Below are 23543 nucleotides of genomic sequence, written 5' to 3'. Positions count from 1 at the left end.
CCGCATCACTAAAAGCGTTTCTGGTGTGGCTGTTGTCTTGGCGAGTGATAGCTCCGCCGCCGCGGCACCTCGCTAGCGTCTCTGCTTCGCGTTGCAGGTTCGCGGCCGCGGCTGTCGCTGCAGGCGCTGCCGGCCACCGTGAGCGTGCGCGAGGGCGACCGCCTGCGACTGGTGTGCCGCGCGCCCGCCAGGCGGCAGCACCAGCGGCCCGGCCAGCGCCAGCGCCAGCGCCAGCGGCCCGGCTACGGCCGGCGGCCCCGCCGGACGTCGGCGTCGGCGTCGGCGCCTTCCTCCCCCTCCTTCTCCTCCTCCGGCGCAGTCAGCTTCTCCTGGTACCGCGACAGGGCGCGCCTGCTGCCTGCGCCGGGGCACTCGCGCGGCAAGGGCGCGCCGCCCCACCTCAAGATCCGCAATAAACCGTAAGTACCCATTGCCCGCTGCCGCCTCTCTAGTTGTACTCTCTGAGAAAGTTGACAGTAGGAGGGGTTCTCGTATTAGTGCAAATCTGCACGATAGCTTCGTAAATGGGAACGTTATTAAGCAAATGAACGATGATCTTGGCCTACTAACAGGTGTCACAAACGAGTTTAAAGCACTGCATTGTTTTCTATACAGGGTGGTCCATTGATCGTGACCGGGCCAAATATCTCACGAAGTAAGCGACAAACGAAAAAACTACAAAGAACGAAACTTGTCTAGTTTAAAGGGGCAAACCAGATGGCGCTTCGGTTGGCCCGCTAGATGGCACTGCCGTAGGTCAAACGGATATCAACTGCGTTTATTTAAAATACGAACCCACATTTTTTATTACATATTCGTGCAGTGCGTAACGAAATATGAATGTTCTAGTTGGACAACTTTTTTCGCTTTGTGATAGATGGCGCTGTAATAGTCACAAACACATGGCTCACAATTTTAGATGAACAGTTGGTAACAGGTAGGTTTTTTTAAAATTAAAATACAGAACGTAGGTACGTTTGAACATTTTATTTCGGTTGTTACAATGTGATACATGTACCTTTGTGAACTTATAATTTCTGAGAACGCATGCTGTTACAGCGTCATTAGCTGTAAATACCACATTAATGCAATAAGTGCTCAAAATGATGTCCGTCAACCTCAATGCATTTAGCGATACGTGTAACGACATTTCTCTCAACAGCGAGTAGTTCGCCTTCCATAATGTTCGTATATGCATTGACAATGAACTGACGCATGCTGTCAGGCGTTGTCGGTGGATCACGATGGCAAATATCCTTCAACTTTCCCCATGGAAAGAAATCCGGGACGTCAGATCCGGTGAACGTGCGGGCCGCGTTATGGTGCTTCGACGACCAATCCACCCATCATGAAATATGCTATTCAATACTGCTTCAACCGCACGCGAGCTATGTGCCGGAAATCCATCGTGTTGGAAGTACATCGCCATTCTGTCATGTAGTGAAACATCTTGTAGTAACATCGGTAGAACATTACGTAGGAAATCAGCATACATTGCACCATTTAGACTGCCATCGACAAAATGGGGGCCAATTATCCTTCCTCCCATAATCCCGCACCGTACATTAACCCGCCAAGGTCGCTGATGTTCCACTTGTCGCAGCCATCGTGGATTTTCCGTTACCCAGTATTGCATATTGTGCCGGTTTACGTTACCGCTGTTGGTGAATGACGCTTCGTCGCTAAATAGAACGCGTGCAAAACATCTGTCATCGTCCCGTAATTTCTCTTTTGCCCAGTGGCAGAACTGTACACGACGTTCAAAGTCGTCGCCATGATATTCCTGGTGCATAGAAATATGGTACGGGTGCAGTCGATGTTGATGTAGCATTCTCAACACCGACGTTTTTGAGATTTCCGATTCTCGCGCAGTTTGTCTGCTACTGATGTGCGGATTAGTCGCGACAGCAGCTAAAACACCTACTTGGGCATCATCATTTGTTGCAGGTCGTGGTTGATGTTTCACATGTGGCTGAACACTTCCTTTTTCCTTAAATAACGTAACTATCCGGCGAACTGTCCCGACACTTGGATGATGTCGTCCAGGATACCGAGCAGCATACATAGCACACGCCCGTTGGGCATTTTGATCGCAATAGCCATACATCAACACGATATCGACCTTTTCCGCAATTGGTAACGGTCTATTTTAACACGGGTAATGTATCACGAAGCAAATACCGTCCGCACTGGCGGAATGTTACGTGATACCACGTACTTAGACGTTTAAGACTATTACAATTCCATCTGTCACAAAGCGAAAAAAGTGGTCCAACTAGAACATTCATATTTCTTTACGTACTACACGAATATGTAATAAAATATAAGGGTTCCTATTTAAGAAAACACAGTTGATGTATGGCAGCGCCATCTAGCGGTCCAACCATAGCGCCATCTGGTTTCCCCCTTCAAGCTAGACGAGTTTCATTCTTTGTAGTTTTTTCGTTTGATGCTTATTTCGTGAAATATTTGGCCCGGTCACTATCAATGGACCACCCTGTATATCGTGATCAAGAATGGTGGCAACGACAATCGCTTGAGATGACCCGGCCATTACTTTTACAACTGGTAACCTCGTCCCTCTGTTGGAAATGGGCTGGTTGATGCCGACAGTGTACCCTTCAGCATTTTACTTCAAACGAGAGAAATACAAGAGCATCTGGGCTAGAGACAGCTTCTTAGGAGCGTGTAGAGTCCCTTCCGCACTGATGAAGTGAGAAGTGTCTTGGCATCGACTTCATCAGACACTGATGGAATTGGGGGCTATTTTGATCTCTGACAGCTCAATATCCTTCCCAGTTCACGGTATTCTTGTCTATGATGGTGCTATAGATTTGATTGCAAGTGGCAGGGACCTCGCAGACAGAGGCGAGAAGGAACAACGCCTGCGAGGAAGAGACAGAATACAAGTGCCAACACGCTTGGGAGGGTCATGTTAGTGGCCCGTTGTCTTACTGATGGTACAGGACACTTAGTGTATTGTAAGCAAAGAAACACTTGCATATGATTGGACTCAAATGCTTAAATCAACGACGGCAGCAGTCTTGTCAAGGACCGCATTTCATTTAAGAGGACTAGTATGTGAAAAAGTATAAAAAAATCGAATTTTTAAATTTTTGTCTTAAAAATTCTCTGTACTTCTCCACATAAGAAAAAGTTTTCTTCGAGGAAACTGTACCGAACAAATCCCCAAAACTAGAGGAATTTAAAAGTGTCTGCACACATGACGACGCCCCAATGTCACACAGACAGCTCTGTCAAAAACAGAATTTTATTCTCACTTGTATGTTTTTACGGCTTTTTAGTCCCTAATTTCTAAGTCCTCTAGATTATTAGACAAGTAATTACACACTGTAGAGCTCAAAACCCAGATGAAAATTTTAACAACTGTATACGGGAACTGATACCAAAAACTGTTCTGGTTGGACTAAATACTTTGAAAATAGGTGTGGTGGATGCTGTGCTACGCTTCAGTGGTGGTGCAGTGTCAAGGTTTAAGGTTATCGAATTAACCGATTTGACAGAAAATGCTAGGAAGTTCTGGTCTTACGTTAAATCAGTAAGTGGCTCGAAACAGCATATCCAGACACTCCGGGATGATGATGGCATTGAAACAGAGGATGACACGCGTAAAGCTGAAATACTAAACACCTTTTTCCAAAGCTGTTTCACAGAGGAAGACCGCACCGCAGTTCCTCCTCTAAATCTTCGCACGAACGAAAAGATGGCTGACATCGAAATAAGTGTCCAAGGAAAAGAAAAGCAACTGAAATCACTCAACAGATGACTGACGGGATACCAATTCGGTTCTGCACAGAGTATGCGAAAGAACTTGCCCCGCTCCTAATAGCCGTGTACCGCTAGTTTCTAGAGGAACGGAAGGTTCCAAATGATTGGAAAAGAGCACAGGTAGTCCCAGTTTTCAAGAAGGGTCGTCGAGCAGATGCGCAAAACTATAGCCCTATATCTCTGACATCGATCTGTTGTAGAATTTTAGAACATGTTTTTTGCTCGCGTATCATGTCGTTTCTGGAAACCCAGAATCTACTCTGTAGGAATCAACATGGATTCCGGAAACAGCGATCGTGTGAGACCCAACTCGCTTTATTTGTTCGTGAGACCCAGAAAATATTAGATACAGGCTCCCAGGTAGATGCCATTTTCCTTGACTTCCGGAAGGCGTTCGATACAGTTCCGCACTGTCGCCTGATAAAGAAAGTAAGAGCCTACTGAATATCAGACCAGCTGTGTGGCTGGATTGAAGAGTTTTTAGCAAACAGAACACAACATGTTGTTCTCAATGGAGAGACGTCTACGGACGTTAAAGTAACCTCTTTCGTGCCACAAGGGATTGTTATGGGACCATTGCTTTTCACAATATATATAAATGACCTAGTAGATAGTGTCGGGAGCTCCATGCGACTTTTCCCGGATGATGCTGTAGTATACAGAGAAGTTTTATGATAATATGATAAAGGAACAAACACTGGTAGCAGTTACTTCTGTAAAATATCTGGGAGTATCCATGCGGAACGATCTGAAGTGGAATGATCATATAAAATTAATTGTTGGTAAGGCGGGCACAAGGTTGAGATTCATTGGGAGAGTCCTTAGAAAATGTAGTCCATCAACAAAGGAGGTGGCTTACAAAACACTCGTTCGACCTATATTTGAGTATTGCTCATCAGTGTGGGATCTGTACCAGGTCGGGTTGGCGGAGGAGATAGAGAAGATCCAAAGAAGAGCGGTGCGTTTCGTCACAGGGTTATTTGGTAAGCGTGACAGCGTTACGGAGATGTTTAGCAAACTCAAGTGGCAGACTCTGCAAGAGAGGCGCTCTGCATCGCGGTGTAGCTTGCTGTCCAGGTTTCGAAAGGGTACGTTTCTGGATGAGGTATCGAATTTATTGCTTCCCCCTACTTATACCTCCCGAGGAGATCACGAATGTAAAATTAGAGAGATTGGAGCGCGCTCGGAGGCTTTCCGACAGTCGTTCTTCCCGCGAACCATACGCGACTGTAACAGGAAAGGGAGGTAATGACAGTAGCAGGTAAAGTGCTCTCCGCCACACACCGTTGGGTGGTTTGCGGAGTATAAATGTAGATGTAGGTGTAGATGTAGACTGGGAGTGCCTGTTGGACTAAATGCGCGAAGAATTTTAACTGACGTTGACCCCTGGCAACTCATCGAAGCAGAGAAATCAGTGTTGGAAGCCATCAAACAAGCAAGCTCTCATTTGAATTTCCCGGATGTTCACTTTATTGACGTTCTGGAACACGTGGGTTAAAAACTATAAAATACAGAAGGCTGAAATTTTGTATACTCTCTTAAAACATACTTAATTAAAAAATAGGCTACTATTACGACTGACATTTGAAAATTAAAGACCTTTTAGATTAAAACTATAATTACCGATATTTTTATAATCATTATTAAAAAATTTGAGCAACATCTTTTTAAAAGTCTACTGTAAACATAATAGTGTAAAGAACTCCCAGAAAAAAAATCAAGCTCCTACTTAGTTTTTATTTCTATATATGTGTCTGTATGCTGTACATAAAATAATTAACATGCTTTATTTCTGTCGTAACACGAAATGCAATTAAGAAAAAGGTGTGAGACCAAAACATGTGGTTCATATATCTAAGTGTTCCCAAAAGATCTGTTAAAAGATGGTAAACATCACAAGGGCTTACAGCTCTTATTCTACACTATTTAGAAAGCTGACAAATTTTTCCAGATTTCCCCTAGTGTTCACCGACCAGCTCCCTTACCGTGAACCACCCAACAGAACACTGCTCTGTTAGAAAGTGTAGCGCATCGACTCCGGTCGTTTCCGTCACCTGCCGACGTGCGGACTTAGGAGCGTTCTTTATCATACAGCATTGTACTGAAGTATTTGCGCACGACAAGAGCAGGGAAAGTTTTTCACAAACAGGCTCGTTTGATTACGCGGAATGTCAGTAAATTAATGTCGGAACAGGCAAGCAAGGAAGCAAAAACCTGATTAAAAGGTGTGCTTGAGTGGGTTGTAGGAACTGCCAGCTATTCTAATCGCTCAACAAAGGGAATAAAGAGGGAGGGGGTTGGGGGATGTAGATACCAGTAATGCCCCACGCTTCACTACTGCAGGAAAGCTGCAGAAGGAGAAGAATTTTTTTATTTTTTCATAATAATACCAAATACGGTATCACACTTGGCCGTTTTTCTTTATTTTACACTGGCAGTATCATAGTAGGCGACATTGCCCACAGTGCTACATTTCTGACCCATTTTTAGTTTTACGAGATTTTATTCTGGCAGTGGATGGTCGGACTTATTTTACTTTGATTGAACCTTTGCTTACGTGACTATGCCTTTTGAGCACACTAGTGAGAAAGTATCGACTTTGAACGTCCATATTTGTCGAATTACTGGCCGTAATGACGTAAACTGTTAATATATTGATTTCATACTAGTTAGCTGTAGGAATGTGGTTGAATTAAATCGGGTGATGCTGAGGGTATTAGATTAGGAAATGAGACACTTAAAGTAGCAAAGGAGTTTTGCTATTTGGGGAGCAAACTACCTGATGATGGTCGAAGAAGAGAGGATGTAAAATGTAGACTGACAATGGCAAGGAAAGCGTTTCTGAAGAAGAGAAATTTGTTAACGTTGAGTATAGATTTAAATGTCAGGAAGTCGTTTCTGAAAGTATTTGTATGCAGTGTAGCCATGTATGGAAGTGAAACATGGACGATAAATAGTTCGGACAAGAAGAGAATAGAAGCTTTCGAAATTTGGTGCTACAGAAGAATGCTGAAGATCATATAACTAATGAGGAGGTATTGAATAGAATTGGGGAGAAGAGGAGTTTGCGGCACAACTTGACTAGAAGAAGGGATCGGTTGGTAGGACATGTTCTGAGGCATCAAGGGATCACAAATTTAGTATTGGAGGGCAGCGTGGAGGGTAAAAATCGTAGAGGGAGACCAAGAGATGAATACACTAAGCAGATTCAGAAGGATGTAGGCCGCAGTACATACTGGGAGATGAAGCAGCTTGCACAGGACAGAGCCACTTGGGATATAGCAACAGAATGAATTATCAACGTCGTCGGAACGCGAAATAACTTTCATGGGGTATAGTGGGCGCATACAAAACCTGATACCAAGTCAAGGGTCTTCGAATCCAGCAAACGCTGCAACTGTAATGCAGTGGAGCTACGGTTATCAGATCTCAGTAAATTTGCGGCGAGCGCACGAAAGGGTGTTTATCTAACCTGCCTTCCAGTAGCTAACAACTGTCAAGCAAAAGCAAGAATGAGAGACAATCTCCACTCATTCCAAATTAATAAAATAAGTGTAGACCAGATGTGGCTTGAATTCAAAGAAGTGGTATCGGCAGCAATTGAGAGATTTATAGCAAATGCCGGCCTGAGTGGCCGAGCGGTTCTAGGCGCTACAGTCTGGAACCGCGCGACCGCTGCGATCGCAGGTTCGAATCCTGCCTCGGGCATGGATGTGTGTGATGTCCTTAGGTTAGTTAGGTTTAAGTAGTTCTAAGTTCTAGGGGACTGATGACCTCAGATGTTGAGTCCCATAGTGCTCAGAGCCATTTGAACCATTTTATAGCAAATAAATTAACAAACGACTGGGCTGATCCTCCTTAGCACACAAAACGGGTTAGAACACTGTTGCAGAAACAACGAAACAAATATGTTAAATTTAAATAGACGCAAAATCCGCAACATTGGCGATCTTTTACAGAAGCTCGAAGTTTAGCGCGGACTTCAATGCGAGATGCTTATAACAGTTTCCACAACGAAACTTTGTCTCCAAACTTGTCAGAAGATCCAAAGTGATTCTCTTCGTATGTTTAGTATGTTAGCGCAAGAAACAATCAGTGCCTTCTCTGCGCGATAGCAATGTAGATACTATCGAAGACAGTGCTGCCAAAGCAGAGTTACTAAACACAGCATTCCGAAATGCCTTCACAAAAGAATACGAAGTAAATATTCCAGAATTCGAATCGAGAGCAGCTGCCAACATGAGTAACGTAGAAGCAAATATCCTGGGAGTAGTGATGCAACTTAAATCACTTAATAAAAGCAAGTCTTCTGGTCCAGTCTGTATACCAATTAGGTTCCTTTCGGAGTATGCTGATTCATTGACTCCATACTTAACAATCATATATAACCGCTTGCTCGACGAAAGATCAGTACCCAAAGACTGGAAAGTTGTACAGATCACACCAATATTCAAGAAATGTAGTAGGAGTAATCCACTAAATTAAAGGCCCATATCGCTAACGTCGATATGCAGCAGGATTTTGGAACATACATTATGCTCAAACATTATGAAGAAAATTGTCTATTGACACACAGTCAACATGGGTTTAGAAAACATAGTTCCTGTGAAACACAACTAGCTCTTTATTCGCATGAAGTGCTGAGTGCCGTTGACAAGGGATTTAAGATCGATTCCGTATTTCTGGATTTCTGGAAGGCTTTTGACACTGTACCACACAAGCGGCTTGTAGTGAAATTGCAGGCTTATGGATTATCGTCTCAGTTATATGACTGGATTTGTGATTTCCTGTAAGAGAGGTCACAGTTCGTAGTAATTGACGGAAAGTCATCGAGTAAAACAGAAGTGATTTCTGGCGTTCCCCAAGGTAGTGTTATAGGCCCTTTGCTGTTCCTTATCTATACAAACGATTTGGGAGACAATCTCAGCAGCTGTCTGAGGTTGTTTGCAGATGACGCTGTCGTTTGTCGACTAAAATAGTCATCAGAATATCAAACAAAATAGCAAAAAGATTTAGAAAAGATATCTGAATGTTGCGAAAATTAGCAGTTGACCCTAAATGACGAAAAGTGTGAGGTCATCCACATGAGTGCTAAAAGGAATTCGTTAAACTTCAGTTACACGATAAATCAGTCTAATCTAAAAGCCGTACATTCAACTAAATACGTAGGTATTACAATTACGAACAATTTAAATTGGAAGGAACACATAGATAATGTTGTGGGGAAGGCTAACCAAAGACTGCGTTTTATTGGCGGGCCACTTAGAAAATGTAACAGATCTACTAAGGAGACTGCCTACACTACACTTGTCCGTCCTCTTTTAGAATACGGCTGCACCGTGTGGGATCCTTACCAGATAGGACTGACGGAGTAAATCGAAAAAGTTCAAAGAAGGGCAGCACGTTTTACATTATCGCGAAATATGGGAGAGACTGTCACAGAAATGATACAGGATTTGGGCTGGACATAATTAAAAGAAAGGCGTTTTTCGTTGCGACGGAATGTTCTCACGAAACTGCAATCACCAACTTTCTCCTCCGAATGCGAAAATGTTTTGTTGACACCGACCTACATAGGAAGAAACGGTCACCACGATAAATTAAGGGAAAACAGAGCTCGTACGGAAAGATATAGGTGGTCGTTCTTTCCGCGTGCTATACGTTATTGCAATAATAGAGAATTGTGAAGATGGTTCGATGAACCCTCTGTCAGGCACTTAAATGTGATTTACAGAGTATCCATGTAGATGTAGAGCGCACTTGGTGGGTAAATAGCTCAAGATAATTAAGCTGAATATCCAAAGGTAGGCAAACTTTAAACTCCTATCCAAGGTTGACATCGTTAGACACAATTTACTGGCATTCGAAACTTGCCCATGCACCCTCGTATCATGGGACGATGTAACATAGGATTAACAAATGACCAACGCTAATGACTATATATCTAAATTAACAATAAAATGTCCTTCGTATCTCCTGTGAGAATTGCTCCACAACTTTCGGATAGAGAACTGAATATCTGTGCAGGTGTATTAGTACCATTTAGACAGAATAGGAGAACAGTGTATATGAACCAGAGTTGTGTGTTACAGACGCACGTATAGTTACATACGTATTCAAACGGGTATACATAAGAGGTACATAGTGACATACATTTGTAAGTTGAGCGTTCCATATTTTGTAGAGTAGCACGTAGAGATATAGTCAGTTAATTGAGTTTCGGTCTTCCTCTTGCATTCTAAGTACAGGAGCATTAGATTAGCAGCGCAAGGAGCTATACCTTGATGTTAGCACTGTTGACGAACTAGCACGGTAGCTTACACGCTGGTACATTGTTGGATGCTAACAAGGTTTAGAGGCTGCTTGGGAACTTATGAGCGAGAGACCGAAGATTACAAGCAAGGACATGTATTTGGTGAGTTTTCCGGGGACACTGTGGAAATATATGGTTCGGTTTTTCTTGCTCTCCGCAAACACATAGACGGGTGGCGCATAGGATGAGGCGACAGAGGTGTTTGTTGAACTTTCATTGACTAAATTTCAGACGTGTTATAATTGTCGTGAGGTTCGTTGATGTTTCTGCTTTATTATACCACGGTATTCTTGGAATCTCCGGGCGAACTAGTGCGTAGTGACTGCCTTCGATTTTAAATGTACGCGACCATTTCTCTTGTTAGTCCGATGACAATCGCTTTCTGAGTATAGGTATTGTATTTGTGAGAGGCAGTTTCTCATATTTACTTAGTCCATCCAGATATGCCTGCTTTGCTAGGGAGTCTACTTATTAAATTCCAGATATCCCAAAGTGGTCTTTCATCCATACCATCACGATGCTGCGACAGTTCCTCTGCACACGAAACATAACATCGACAATTGCTGCAACTGTGGAGTTGGTACAACTAATGGTTTCTAATTAGTTGTAGAGCTGACATACTATCAGAGATCATAACTATTGGGTCTGCTGCGGACCTCTGTGCGAATAGTAGGGCTTTCAGAGCGGCATTCAGCTCGCCTAGAGCAACTGTGGAGTGAAGATCCATCTTGTATGTCCTTGTTTGCTCCGCGGTAACCAAAAACCACTACCATCCCCTTCACTAGACTTGGGCACATCTGTATACACCACGCACGCATCGCGGTAGTGAGACAGAAATTCCACAGCTGTTGCGTTAGTTGAATCTTTGCGGTAGAAGAGGGCTTTTGCACACCTGGTGCGTTAATGTCTGCACTTTCATACGAGGTGCGACAATAAAGTAATGAGACTGATGTGAAAAAAAATGTTGCTTGCCATTTTAGTCAAGTTTAGTGTATTCTCCTTCAAAATAGTTCCCTTCTGATTGCACACACTTTTTTCCAACGCTTCTGCCATTTATGCTAACATTTCTGGAACTCCACTTCTGTAATATCCTCCAAGACCCTCGTCACAGCTTTTTGGATATCTTGTGGTGTTTGAAAATGGTGTCCCTTGACCGCCGATTTGACTCTTGGAAATAGAAAAAAGTCGCACGGAGCGATATGTGGTGAATAAGGTGGCTGTGGTAGTACTGAAATTTGTTTTCAGGTTAAAAATTGCTGTACTGAGAGACCAGTATGGGATGGCGCATTATCGTGATGCAGAATCCAATTATCAGCAATATTGGCATGGACACAAAGAACTCTTTTACGAAGTCTTTCTAAAATTTCTTTGTAGTAATATTGGTTAACTGTTTGTTCAGGAGGCACCCACTCTTTATGAACACCTCCCTTGCAATCAAAGAAGCAAAGAAGGTTGACGGTCGTTCACTGCGGACTTCATCTTCAACATTCGCTCTGCTTTCACTAAACATTTTATGCCAACGAAAAATTTGAGCTCTTGACGTAACCTCCTCTCCAAAAGCCTTCTGAAGCTTACCATAAGTTGTCGCATTTCACCCTATTTAACCAAAAAGAAATGGCATACCATTGCACAGTATCATGCAGTTCCATTTCAGTGATGAGAGACACAAACACGTGTTAACTTATTACAGCACAACTTACGACTGAGCAGTTGCATCGATGTGCCGCTTGGACTAGAAGCAGCTTATAGACCAAGGTCAAAGATATTGTACCTACTCAAGCCTGCAGGGTTGCCACATCTTGCAATACTTTATTGTCGCACCTCATATATCCAGCCGTGCCGGTGGAAGTTGCTTATTTATCCAGTACCTTCCGCAGCCACAGTGGGATGTTAATTCCCAGATTTTTTCCTCAAGACGCAAGAGGAGGAATTTCTTGCAGAAGAATATTCGTCGCAATTTTAACGGTGGTTGGTTGGGGTTGACATGAACGCCCCAGTGAGTATATGCAAGGCTTTGTACTGCATAGCTTCGAATCTTTTGAGCACACTGCCTGATGCTGATCCGTAACACAGGTGTCAGTTTCCATGATACTTAGCGATTAAAACTGGACTACTACGTAAACTACGCTATAATTAATGAAATTTTGTTGGTTAATATAACGAGACGTACGGCTGTGTAGTCGACATGGTGTACTGTATGACGCAATGTTTTCAGTAACAGGATGTAAGGGAGACTTGTTTTCACTGTTGTTAATCTATAGAGAGCATGAATTAACTTTTCTTCCAACAAGCTAATTAGTAACTGTTAACTAAGCAGTAATAAACGGAAACAGAAAATAATTCTTAACGTATGTTTTGTATGAAATGTCATTTTCATATTAATTGCCCAAAATTTTTATCTTCAGCACTAGTGCAAAGTTCGCACCCTCGAAGAAATGACTGGCCCTTCCTCTCGGAAATTCCTAGGGGTTTTGTGAAGGATTGTCGTAATCTCAAAAATTCTTGTAACCAGCTCCTTAAGAGGAACTCGTCGCTGACTGGCAACACTTTCGACCGTGGCACCACAATGCTGCATTAACGCCATGTCATCTTTTTTCTGCTTCATGTAAAAATCCAATGATGGCAGCTAGAGAGACTATCGCCAAAGAACTAGAAAATTCTTAATCATTGCAGAAGGGAAAAAAACGCCAAGGAACACTTTTAATGTACAAGAAAATAACGACGTTTGGCTTTAATAAATTGAAGCAGTTTATTTTACTAACGACAAACAAGCCACTTACAAAACAGTCTACAAATCCTCTCCATTATTTTCCTTTGTCATATCTGTCCACGAGCTTCAGAATTCTCATTTCGAAGTCGGCTGCCGCCAATCCATTAAGCCATTGGTTTGCACTGCTTTCGTCACTTCGGCATCAGTTCCAATTTTTTTTCCGCTCCGGAAGTATGTGATCCTTGTGAAAAGACGTACTGCAAGAATTCATTCTTCACCTGTCTCTTCAAATCCTGTGCGATGAGTGCCAGATGACCAGGTGAGGCCCATCATTTCTTTCACAGTTGTTCGGATACTGCTCTACAGTTACACCACTTTTCCACATTTCTTTCGTTTCTTACTGTATCTCCATACTATCTCTTTCGTTTAAGGTAAATGTTTGCGATCTCAACTTCCTAGCATTCTAAAATACACCACCTGAGAGAAAAAGTAAAGCGCCCAAAAGGCAAGTAGGTCCGAAATGAAACTTCACTGTTTGAGGGGTTATGTGATATTATTGCAGTGATTACAAAATCGATTCAAATTCACAGTAACTTGGCAGTATGAACCCACTTATCTGTACGGAGTTGCTGGCTCCCTGGTCTGGATGGAAGCACTGATTCGATTGGGAAGGATGTCATAAAGCCAATGTCTCCATTCCTGTGCAGGACTGACCATCAACTGTTGTAACTGGTCCTTGATATATGTCCGAACTGGTCCCACACATATTACATCGCGAACGGATCTAGGGATAATGCTGACCACAGGAGAATCTCAATACCACCCAGGCAATCCATACGTATTTTTCGTGTGCTGACGAGCATTAATCTGTTGAAAAACGGCATCATGAAGGTGTACACAACTAGAGGTGACACATGAAGACACAGGATGTCGGCGACTGTCAGATTCTCCTCAATCAGTACCGCACGTGAACTGATGTCATACGCGATCACTCCCCATACTATGGAGCCAAGAGTAACACCGCTGTGCCTCTCGAAAACATTGGAAGAATAGGACCTCTCTACTGGTCGCCATCATCCTCGCCAACTATGATACTCCTGGGTATTGCAGAACAGAGATTCATCTCTGAACACAGTGCGACGTCATTCACCAGCCCTCAGCGCTTTCTAGTCACTACTCCAAACACAGCCGTTTGAGTTGTGGTGTTACCAGTAGCCCATGGAAAGGCAATTCCCTGGTTGGTTACTGCATTAATGTTGCGGGACGACACAGAACACGGCAGGGAGTCCATTACTTGCTCTATTCATATTCCCAAAAAACAACTAATTGAGTCCATGTCAAGTCGAGCTGCTGCACCTCGCCGGGCAAAAGGAAGCCTGACACGATATTAGGGCGTTGTTGTTGTTGTGGTCTTCAGTCCTGACACTGGTTTGATGCAGCTCTCGATACTACTCTATCCTGTGCAAGCTGCTTCATCTCCCAGTACTTACTGCAGCATACATCCTTCTGAATCTGCTTAGTGTATTCATGTCTTGGTCTCCCTATACGATTTTTACCCTTCACGCTGCCCTCCAATACCAAATTGGTGATCACTTGATGCCTCAGAACATGTCCTACCAACCGATCCCTTCTTCTAGTCAAGTTGTGCCACAAACTACTCTTCTCCCCAATCCTATTCAGTACCTCCTCATTAGTTATGTGATCTACCCATCTAACCTTCAGCATTCTTCTGTAGCACCAAATTTCGAAAGCTTCTATTCTCTTCTTGTCCAAACTATTTATCGTCCATGTTTCCACTTCCATACATGGCTACACTCCATAGAAATAATTTCAGAAACGACTTCTTGACACTTAAATCTATACTCGATGTTAACAAATTTCTCTTCTTCAGAAACGCTTTCCTTGCCATTGTCAGTCTACATACACTCCTGGAAATGGAAAAAAGAACACATTGACACCGGTGTGTCAGACCCACCATACTTGCTCCGGACACTGCGAGATGGCTGTACAAGCAATGATCACACGCACGGCACAGCGGACACACTAGGAACCGCGGTGTTGGCCGTCGAATTGCGCTAGCTGCGCAGCATTTGTGCACCGCCGCCGTCAGTGTCAGCCAGTTTGCCGTGGCATACGGAGCTCCATCGCAGTCTTTAACACTGGTAGCATGCCGCGACAGCGTGGACGTGAACCGTATGTGCAGTTGACGGACTTTGAGCGAGGGCGTATAGTGGGCATGCGGGAGGCCGGGTGGACGTACCGCCGAATTGCTCAACACGTGGGGCGTGAGGTCTCCACAGTACATCGATGTTGTCGCCAGTGGTCGGCGGAAGGTGCACGTGCCCGTCGACCTGGGACCGGACCGCAGCGACGCACGGATGCACGCCAAGACCGTAGGATCCTACGCAGTGCCGTAGAGGACCGCACCGCCACTTCCCAGCAAATTAGGGACACTGTTGCTCCTGGGGTATCGGCGAGGACCATTCGCAACCGTCTCCATGAAGCTGGGCTACGGTTCCGCACACCGTTAGGCCGTCTTCCGCTCACGCCCCAACATCGTGCAGCCCGCCTCCAGTGGTGTCGCGACAGGCGTGAATGGAGGGACGAATGGAGACGTGTCGTCTTCAGCGATGAGAGTCGCTTCTGCCTTGGTGCCAATGATGGTCGTATGCGTGTTTTGCGCCGTGCAGGTGAGCGCCACAATCAGGACTGCATACGACCGAGGCACACAGGGCCAACACCCGGCATCATGGTGTGGGGAGCGATCTCCTACACTGGCCGTACACCACTGGTGATCGTCGAGGGGACACTGAATAGTGCACGGTACATCCAAACCGTCATCGAACCCATCGTTCTACCATTCCTAGACCGGCAAGGGAACTTGCTGTTCCAACAGGACAATGCACGTCCGCATGTATCCCGTGCCACCCAACGTGCTCTAGAAGGTGTAAGTCAACTACCCTGGCCAGCAAGATCTCCGGATCTGTCCCCCATTGAGCATGTTTGGGACTGGATGAAGCGTCGTCTCACGCGGTCTGCACGTCCAGCACGAACGCTGGTCCAACTGAGGCGCCAGGTGGAAATGGCATGGCAAGCCGTTCCACAGGTCTACATCCAGCATCTCTACGATCGTCTCCATGGGAGAATAGCAGCCTGCATTGCTGCGAAAGGTGGATATACACTGTGCTAGTGCCGACATTGTGCATGCTCTGTTGCCTGTGTCTATGTGCCTGTGGTTCTGTCAGTGTGATCATGTGATGTATCTGACCCCAGGAATGTGTCAATAAAGTTTCCCCTTCCTGGGACAATGAATTCACGGTGTTCTTATTTCAATTTCCAGGAGTGTATTATACCCTCTCTACTTCGACCATCAACAGTTATTTTGCTCCCCAGGGCAAAACTCCTCTATTACTTTAAGTGTCTCATTTCCTAATCTAATTCCCTGAGCATCACCCGACTTAATTCGACTACATTCCATTATCCCCGTTTTGCTTTTGTTGATGTTCATCTTATATCCTCCTTGCAAGACACTGTCCGTTCCGTTCAACTGCTCTTCCAAGTCCTTTGCTGTCTCTGACAGAATTACAATGTCATCGGCGAACACCAAAGTTTTTTATTTCTTATCCATGGATTTTAATACCTACTCCGAATTTTTCTTTTGTTTCCTTCACTGCTTGCTCAATATACAGATTGAATAACATCGGGGAGGGGCTACAATCCTGTCTCACTCCCTTCCCAACCACTGCTTCCCTTTCATGTCCCTCGACTCTTATAACTGACATCTTGTTTCTGTACAAATTGTAAATAGCCTTTCGCTCCATATATTTTACCCCTGCCACCTTCAGAATTTGAAAGAGAGTATTCCAGTCAACATTGTCAAAAGCTTTCATTAAGTCTACAAATACTAGAAACGTAGGTTTGCCTTTTCTTAATCTAGCTTCTAAGATAAGCCGTAGGGTCAGTATTGCCTCACGTGTTCCAACATTTCTACGGAATCCAAACTGATCTTCCCCGAGGTTGGCTTCTTAGGACGTATCCGACGACTTTTGTCACCTCAGTGTAATCTAATACGTCACACTGCATGGTGAATATTCTACAGAAATAAAACTAACGTGGAGTACGCCCAAGGAAGCTTCATAGAACCTCTCATGTACGTGGATAAACGAATGTAAGACGGGCCGCGGAATGGTTTTTTGGATGTGAAATACCTGAATAAAAATAATAGAGGCAGTGATGTGAAGGCGAGGGTATTGGAAAAAGTAAGTCAACTGTTTATTATTTCAGAAGTAACAGCTACCGCTGGTAATACGTTTATTCCACTGAGAGACAATACCGTCGAAGCTTTCAGGGAAAAAGTTTGCTGTTGCCTACGGAACCATGATTCTATCCTGCGGTACGTCTTCGTCCGAGGCAAAGTAGTGTATTTCCAGGACGTGTATGAATGAAGTAACTTGTGTCGCACAAGGGTGGTTTTCCCTCAACACGTCATCGTCGGTGTGGAAGCTGACTGCGAACTGTTCACTCAGCGGCCGGCTTGTTTGGTAACACCACGCAGGAGCCGGTACTTGTACGGAAATTGGCACGGTGGATGACAGCTGCTGGGTGGGGTCGTTACTCAAGATTTACGTGTGCACAGGGTGGGCTGACTCAGCCGGGCCGGAGTACGCCGCCGCCGCCGCCGCCGCCGCCGCCGCCACAGGAGCGCTTCTATTTTTCTTGGCGCCCGCAGGCGCGCCGCCGGGCTGCTAACTATAGCAGCGGCCGCCACCGCCTCCGCCTCCGGAGCCGGCCCGCCGCGGCCACGCCGCTTCCTTGTTATGAATGCGACTACCATTGTGCTGCGATCGAGCTCCCATCTCGAACGTGCTACCTTTCCGATGCTCCTGACCCCTTATTCGCAGGCTTTTCGAGATAGGGACTTCAAATTTCTGCCGTGGGGCCTACACTGAATACAGCGACCTCACATGCCGCATCTCTGTAATACAGATTAATCGCCGGCTGGTGTGGCCTAGCGGTTCTAGGCGCTACAGTCTGGAACCGCGTGACCGCTACGGTCGCATGTTCAAATCCTGCCTCGGGCATGGATGTGTGTGATGTCCTCAGGTTAGTTAGGTTTAAGTAGTTCTAAGTTCTAGGGGACTGATGACCTCAGGTGTTAAGTCCCATAGTGCTCAGAGCCATTTGACCCAAACAGATTAATCTCTTAAAAGAAACAAGTCAGCCCCTTACCCCCGATTCTTTAAACAGTCGAACTCACACGAATAAAACGGCTCCAAACGCCTGACTACTTTAGAAAGAGTTAATTTGTTAAACATTTAATGTTAAGTGTGCAGTCGAGAAAAAAGTTTAGAAAAGGTTTGAAATTATGTTTACATTTTATTAGAAGTCACTAAGTGCTCTAATTACACAGCACAGTCCTGGTAATTTCCTCTCCGTTTTAAGCAAAAGCTAGTTTTTCACTCGTCTTAATGTTTATGACTTCGTATCCCCTGGACTATGTATCGTACAATGACATAATTTTGCAGATACGTTCAGTGGTATAAGGGTAAAATGTCTGCATGTTGTGTTGCGAATAAAGTACACTACTGGCCATTAAAATTGCTACACCATGAAGATGACCTGATACACACGCGAAATTTAACCGACAGGAAGAAGATGCTGTGTGTAGTGGGCTGACAAGGCAGCCAGTCCACAGAGACGGGTAGCCGAAAGGGCACGCGTCAACTCACGCCGACTGGCGTGAGTCTGGAACAGGATTCGTAATGAATGTGATAAAGAAAAGAACGTAGCTACTAGAACATTTAACTTTTATATTGTCCTTTGGTATACAGCCTACTGGATGATACAAGTGAGACTCTATTTTGAGGTACATGCAACGTTACAAATGGTTAATGGCGCCTTGCTAGGCCGTAGCCAGTAACTTAGCTGAAGGCTATTCTAACTGTCTCTCGGCAAATGAGAGAAAGGCTTCGTCAGTGTAGTCGCTAGCAACGTCGTCGTACAACTGGGGCGAGTGCTAGTACGTCTCTCGAGACCTGCCTTGTGGTGGCGCTCGGTCTGCGATCCTGACAGTGGCGACACGCGGGTCCGACATGTACTAATGGACCGCGGCCGATTTAAGCTACCACCTAGCAAGTGTGGTGTCTGGCGGTGACACCACACTGTGATATGCAAATGATTAGCTTTTCAGAGCATTCACACAAGGTTGGCGCCGGTGGCGACACCTACAACGTGCTGACACGAGGAAAGTTTGCAACCGATTTCTCATACACAAACAGCAGTTGACCGGCGTTGCCTGCTGAAACCTTGTTCTGATGCCTCGTGTAAGGAGGAGAAATGAGTACCATCACGTTTCCGACTTTGATAAAGGTCGGATTGTAGCCTATCGCGATTGCAGTTTATCGTATCGCGACATTGCTGCTCGCGTTGGTCGAGATCCAATGACTGTTAGCAGAATACGGAATCGGTGGGTTCAGGAGGGTAATACGGAACGCCGCGCTCGATCCCAACGGTCTCGTATCACTAGCAGTCGAGATGACAGGCATCTTATCCGCATGTATAATTATATGATAGCTGAACAAACACTGGTAGCAGTTACTTCTGTAAAATATCTGGGAGTATGCGTGCGGAACGATTTGAAGTGGAATGATCATATAAAATTAATTGTTGGTAAGGCGGGTACCAGGTTGAGATTCATTGGGAGAGTGCTTAGAAAATGTAGTCCATCAACAAAGGAGGTGGCTTACAAAACACTCGTTCGACCTATACTTGAGTATTGCTCATCAGTGTGGGATCCGTACCAGATCGCGTTGACGGAGGAGATAGAGAAGATCCAAAGAAGAGCGGCGCGTTTCGTCACAGGGTTATTTGGTAACCGTGATAGCGTTACGGAGATGTTTAATAAACTCAAGTGGCAGACTCTGCAAGAGAGGCGCTCTGCATCGCGGTGTAGCTTGCTCGCCAGGTTTCGAGAGGGTGCTTTTCTGGATGAGATATCGAATATATTGCTTCCCCCTACTTATACCTCCCGAGGAGATCACGAATGTAAAATTAGAGAGATTCGAGCGCGCACGGAGGCTTTCAGACAGTCGTTCTTCCCGCGAACCATACGCGACTGGAACAGGAAAGGGAGTTAATGACAGTGGCACGTAAAGTGCCCTTCGCCACACACCGTTGGGTGGCTTGCGGAGTATAAATGTAGATGTAGATGTAGATGTAGATGTAGATGGCTGTAACGGATCGTGCAGCCATGTCTCGATCCCTGAGTCAACAGATGGGGACGTTTTCAAGACAACAACCATCTGCACGAACAGTTCGACGACGTTTGCAGCAGCATGCGCTATCAGCTCGGTCAGTTGAGCGCGCGGTGCCGATGAGTGCGAACAACGGAACGCGCGCGTCTGAGCCAGCCGGCTGGGTCGCGCCGGGGCCGGCCGCTGGCCGGTCGGTGGGGCCTGTCCCGCCGGCCGTCCCGGCGGCCGCTCCCCACAGGACGGATCCAACGGCGACGACCCCTGCAACGACAACGGATTCTGACAGGCAAGATAATGAGGACAGGACCACGACGAGCGCTATGCGAATGCAGAGCGGAGGACAACGTACGCCAAACCCCTATGACGAGCGACATCAGCTAACACAGAACGATCGGTAACAACGGGAACTAAGACGTGAAATACATGATTCTGCAAAGTCAGGAAGTATACGACAACCGCACTAGTACAGTTCCTACTTCACAGCCTGAAGAACAAGTAGACGACGTGGAACAATTTTCTCCTCCAGTAGACGACGACGAAATGGAGGGAGTCTCCTCTGAAGAAGTTTGGACCATGCAGCCCACCGACGGAGAGGGCGATTTTACACTAGTTCGCCAAAGAAAACGACTCAACGCTTCTCCTAAGCAGAACAGCTCTCGGAAGCGACAACGTCCAGAAGAACTGAAAACTTCCAACCGTTATGCGGCTATTGCGACAGAAGATAATACGGATGCTCCAGAACGTATGGACCAGACGAGTGATGTCAATCTCGAAGAGGATAAAGAGGGGACAGATGGCTCTGGCAGGAACTTATTACGCAAAGTCCCGCCCGTCACTACTTACCATACCAAGAACTACATGGAACTCAACAAGGCGCTGAAAGCGAATATTGACGGCAGTCTTAAGGCCATCTACCAACGAGACAGGATCAAATATCACTTTGACTCCTATGAAGACCAACGGCGGGCCATCAATTTCTTTGTGTCGAATGACATCCACTTTTTTACACATCAGGCCGCAGAGGACAAGGACCTCAAAGTGGTTGTCAAACGTCTACCTGCCGAAGTTACGGAGGAAGAACTGTAAGCCGCTCTGATAGAGAAGGGTTTCCCTGTCATCAACGTCCACCAGTTTAAAAATCGAGACGACCACACGAAGGAATTACGACCTCAAGATGCTTACTGTGTCACGTTGCCAGCCCAAAAGGAAAACTACAAGATTTACGACATCAAATACCTTCTATATACTAAAGTCGTTATTGAAACCTACAACAGACAAGAAGGACCTGTTCAATGTCGCCACTGCCAGCGATTCGAACATACGGCTAATTATTGCAGCTTGCCTGCTCGCTGCGTTCGATGTGGAGGGCAACACCGATCTTCAGCATGTACTCATCCCCGAGGGGCTCCGCCGAAATGTGCTAACTGTGAAAAGGACCATCCTGCCACATGGCGTGGTTGCCAGAAATACCAGGAACTTCTCAGGAAATACACACAACTGTCTTCCCCACAGCCCTCTCAACGGAGGACTCGTGTAATACGGAACTCCAACCTGACGCCACACCCTCCGCCCCACCGTCAGCAAACGCCACAAGAACAGCCGGCGGCGACACGGCAGCCAGTAACACAGCCTCCTCCTGAAGCACTTCCACCTCGACAGCACCGCCAGCATTATTCATACGCCCACGCAGCATCACTACGCCGACCGGAACCGGAAACCTATGTCTCACCAGCTCATTTGATGGAATCTATAGCTCCAGCGCTCTCTGATGTCGCCAAACTTCTCACCGCCGTGCAGCAACAACTAGTGGGGATACTTTCTTTAATCGCAAGTATATTGAAGGCCTTTGGAACACCTTAAGATGGATCGCCCTGGGACCACGAGAAACCTGAAAATCTGTATATGGAACGCCAACGGAATGAAAGACAAGAAAACAGAATTCACTGAATTTTTACACCGTCACAAAATCGACATCGCACTTGTATCGGAGACGCACCTTCGTCCAACAACTGAGCTCTGATTTCGTAACATGTATGTCTATAGAACGGACAGACAAGGCCAACGAGGTGGAAGGACCGCAGTTCTGCTTAAAAGGGAACTGCGGCACCATCATGAAACGCTACGACACCTCCAACAACTGGAGGCAACAGCAGTAACGGTTCGATCGGCGGCAGGCAACATCACTTTCATTGCGGCGTACAACAGCCCCGGTAAAAACCTGGTGCCAGACGACCTAAGGAGTATCTTCACCAATTTTGACAAAATCTTCCTAGGAGGTGACCTTAACAGCAAGCACGTCGCGTGGAATTCCCGGCGTACGAACCCTCGTGGACGAACTTTGATTGCCATGGAAGAAGAACTGGGCATCACAGTCCGTGGCCCACGAGAGCCCACACGAATTCCTTACGTTGATCGGCAAGAAGCAGACGTCCTAGATATTGCTTATCATCAAAAATATCGAGACGAACCTCCAGCTCCGCACTGTCGACGATCTTTCGTCTGACCACCGACCTGTTATCAGCATAGTGGAAAACGCAACGGCCAACCTTCCGCCCCCAACCTCACAAACTCTGAATTGGGGTCACCTTCGGACATATCTTGACAACAATATCTGCCCGACGCAGGACGTTTCAACACCGGAAGCCATCGACATCGCGGTACAAACTTTGACGCAGATGATAAAGGTAGCCAAACGGAGGGCAACTACTCACACGGTCTACCCTGTAGTAGCTTTCGACGAGTTCCCGCCTCTACTCCAAGAACTGAAGACACAGAGAAACAGGAGCAGGCGACGTTGGCTCCGCTATAGAAACCCGATCGATCGACGAGAAACACACGTCTTAACACGAGAACTGCACAGGAGAGTAGCAGAGTGGCGACAGCAGGTCTGGGAAGATAAGATGGATGAATTCTTACTTCGAACCAAGAACGAATGGCAGGTAGTCAAGAACATACGACACCAGCGGCCACCTAAACGAGCCATCAGAGGACCAGATGGCCTCCTCTATGACGAACTCGCCCAGGTGGAGCTGTATGCTACGACTTACCAAGAACAGATGTCCACACCAGCGGCCCCCGTGAACGACGTCCGCCTGCAAGAACAGGAAGCCGTCGTTACAGCAAAATGGACTGCTTTTCGTACTGCGCCTGTGCAGAGCCACCCACAACTCACCACACCAGCAGAGATCCGTAAAATTATCCGGAAGACTCGGAATAATGCGCCGGGCAACGACTCCATAAGCAACATCGATTTGAAACAGTTGCCCAGGAAGCCAACTGTGCTCCTTACCCGAATGCTCAACAGCTGTCTTCTGCAGGGATATTTTCCTACGTTATGGAAGACTGCTCGAGTAGTTCCAATACCCAAGCCAGGTAAAGACCCAGCAGAACCCAACAGTTACCGGCCAATTAGCTCATCTTGCCGACCCTTGGCAAGGTGCTCGAGAGAGTGCTGTTGAAGAGGCTCCATGACACGCTT

The 23543-nt window shown here is 45.9% G+C and overlaps 1 protein-coding gene across 1 annotated transcript in view; it reads left to right on the top strand.

Moving 5' to 3' along the window:
• Window positions 1-308: 308 nt before the first annotated feature.
• Window positions 309-23543, top strand: part of LOC126203774 (uncharacterized) — a 185808-nt gene continuing 162573 nt past the window's right edge. Inside the window, exon 1 of the mRNA XM_049938142.1 lies at window positions 309-419. The gene's annotated coding sequence lies outside the window, so the exon portion shown is untranslated. The remainder of the gene's footprint in view (window positions 420-23543) is intronic.

The sequence above is a fragment of the Schistocerca nitens genome, chromosome 9, assembly GCF_023898315.1.
Source record: "Schistocerca nitens isolate TAMUIC-IGC-003100 chromosome 9, iqSchNite1.1, whole genome shotgun sequence".
NCBI lineage: Eukaryota > Metazoa > Arthropoda > Insecta > Orthoptera > Acrididae > Schistocerca > Schistocerca nitens.
The sequence above is the reverse complement of the archived record's forward strand: the minus strand, read 5'-3'. Positions and strand labels throughout refer to the sequence as shown.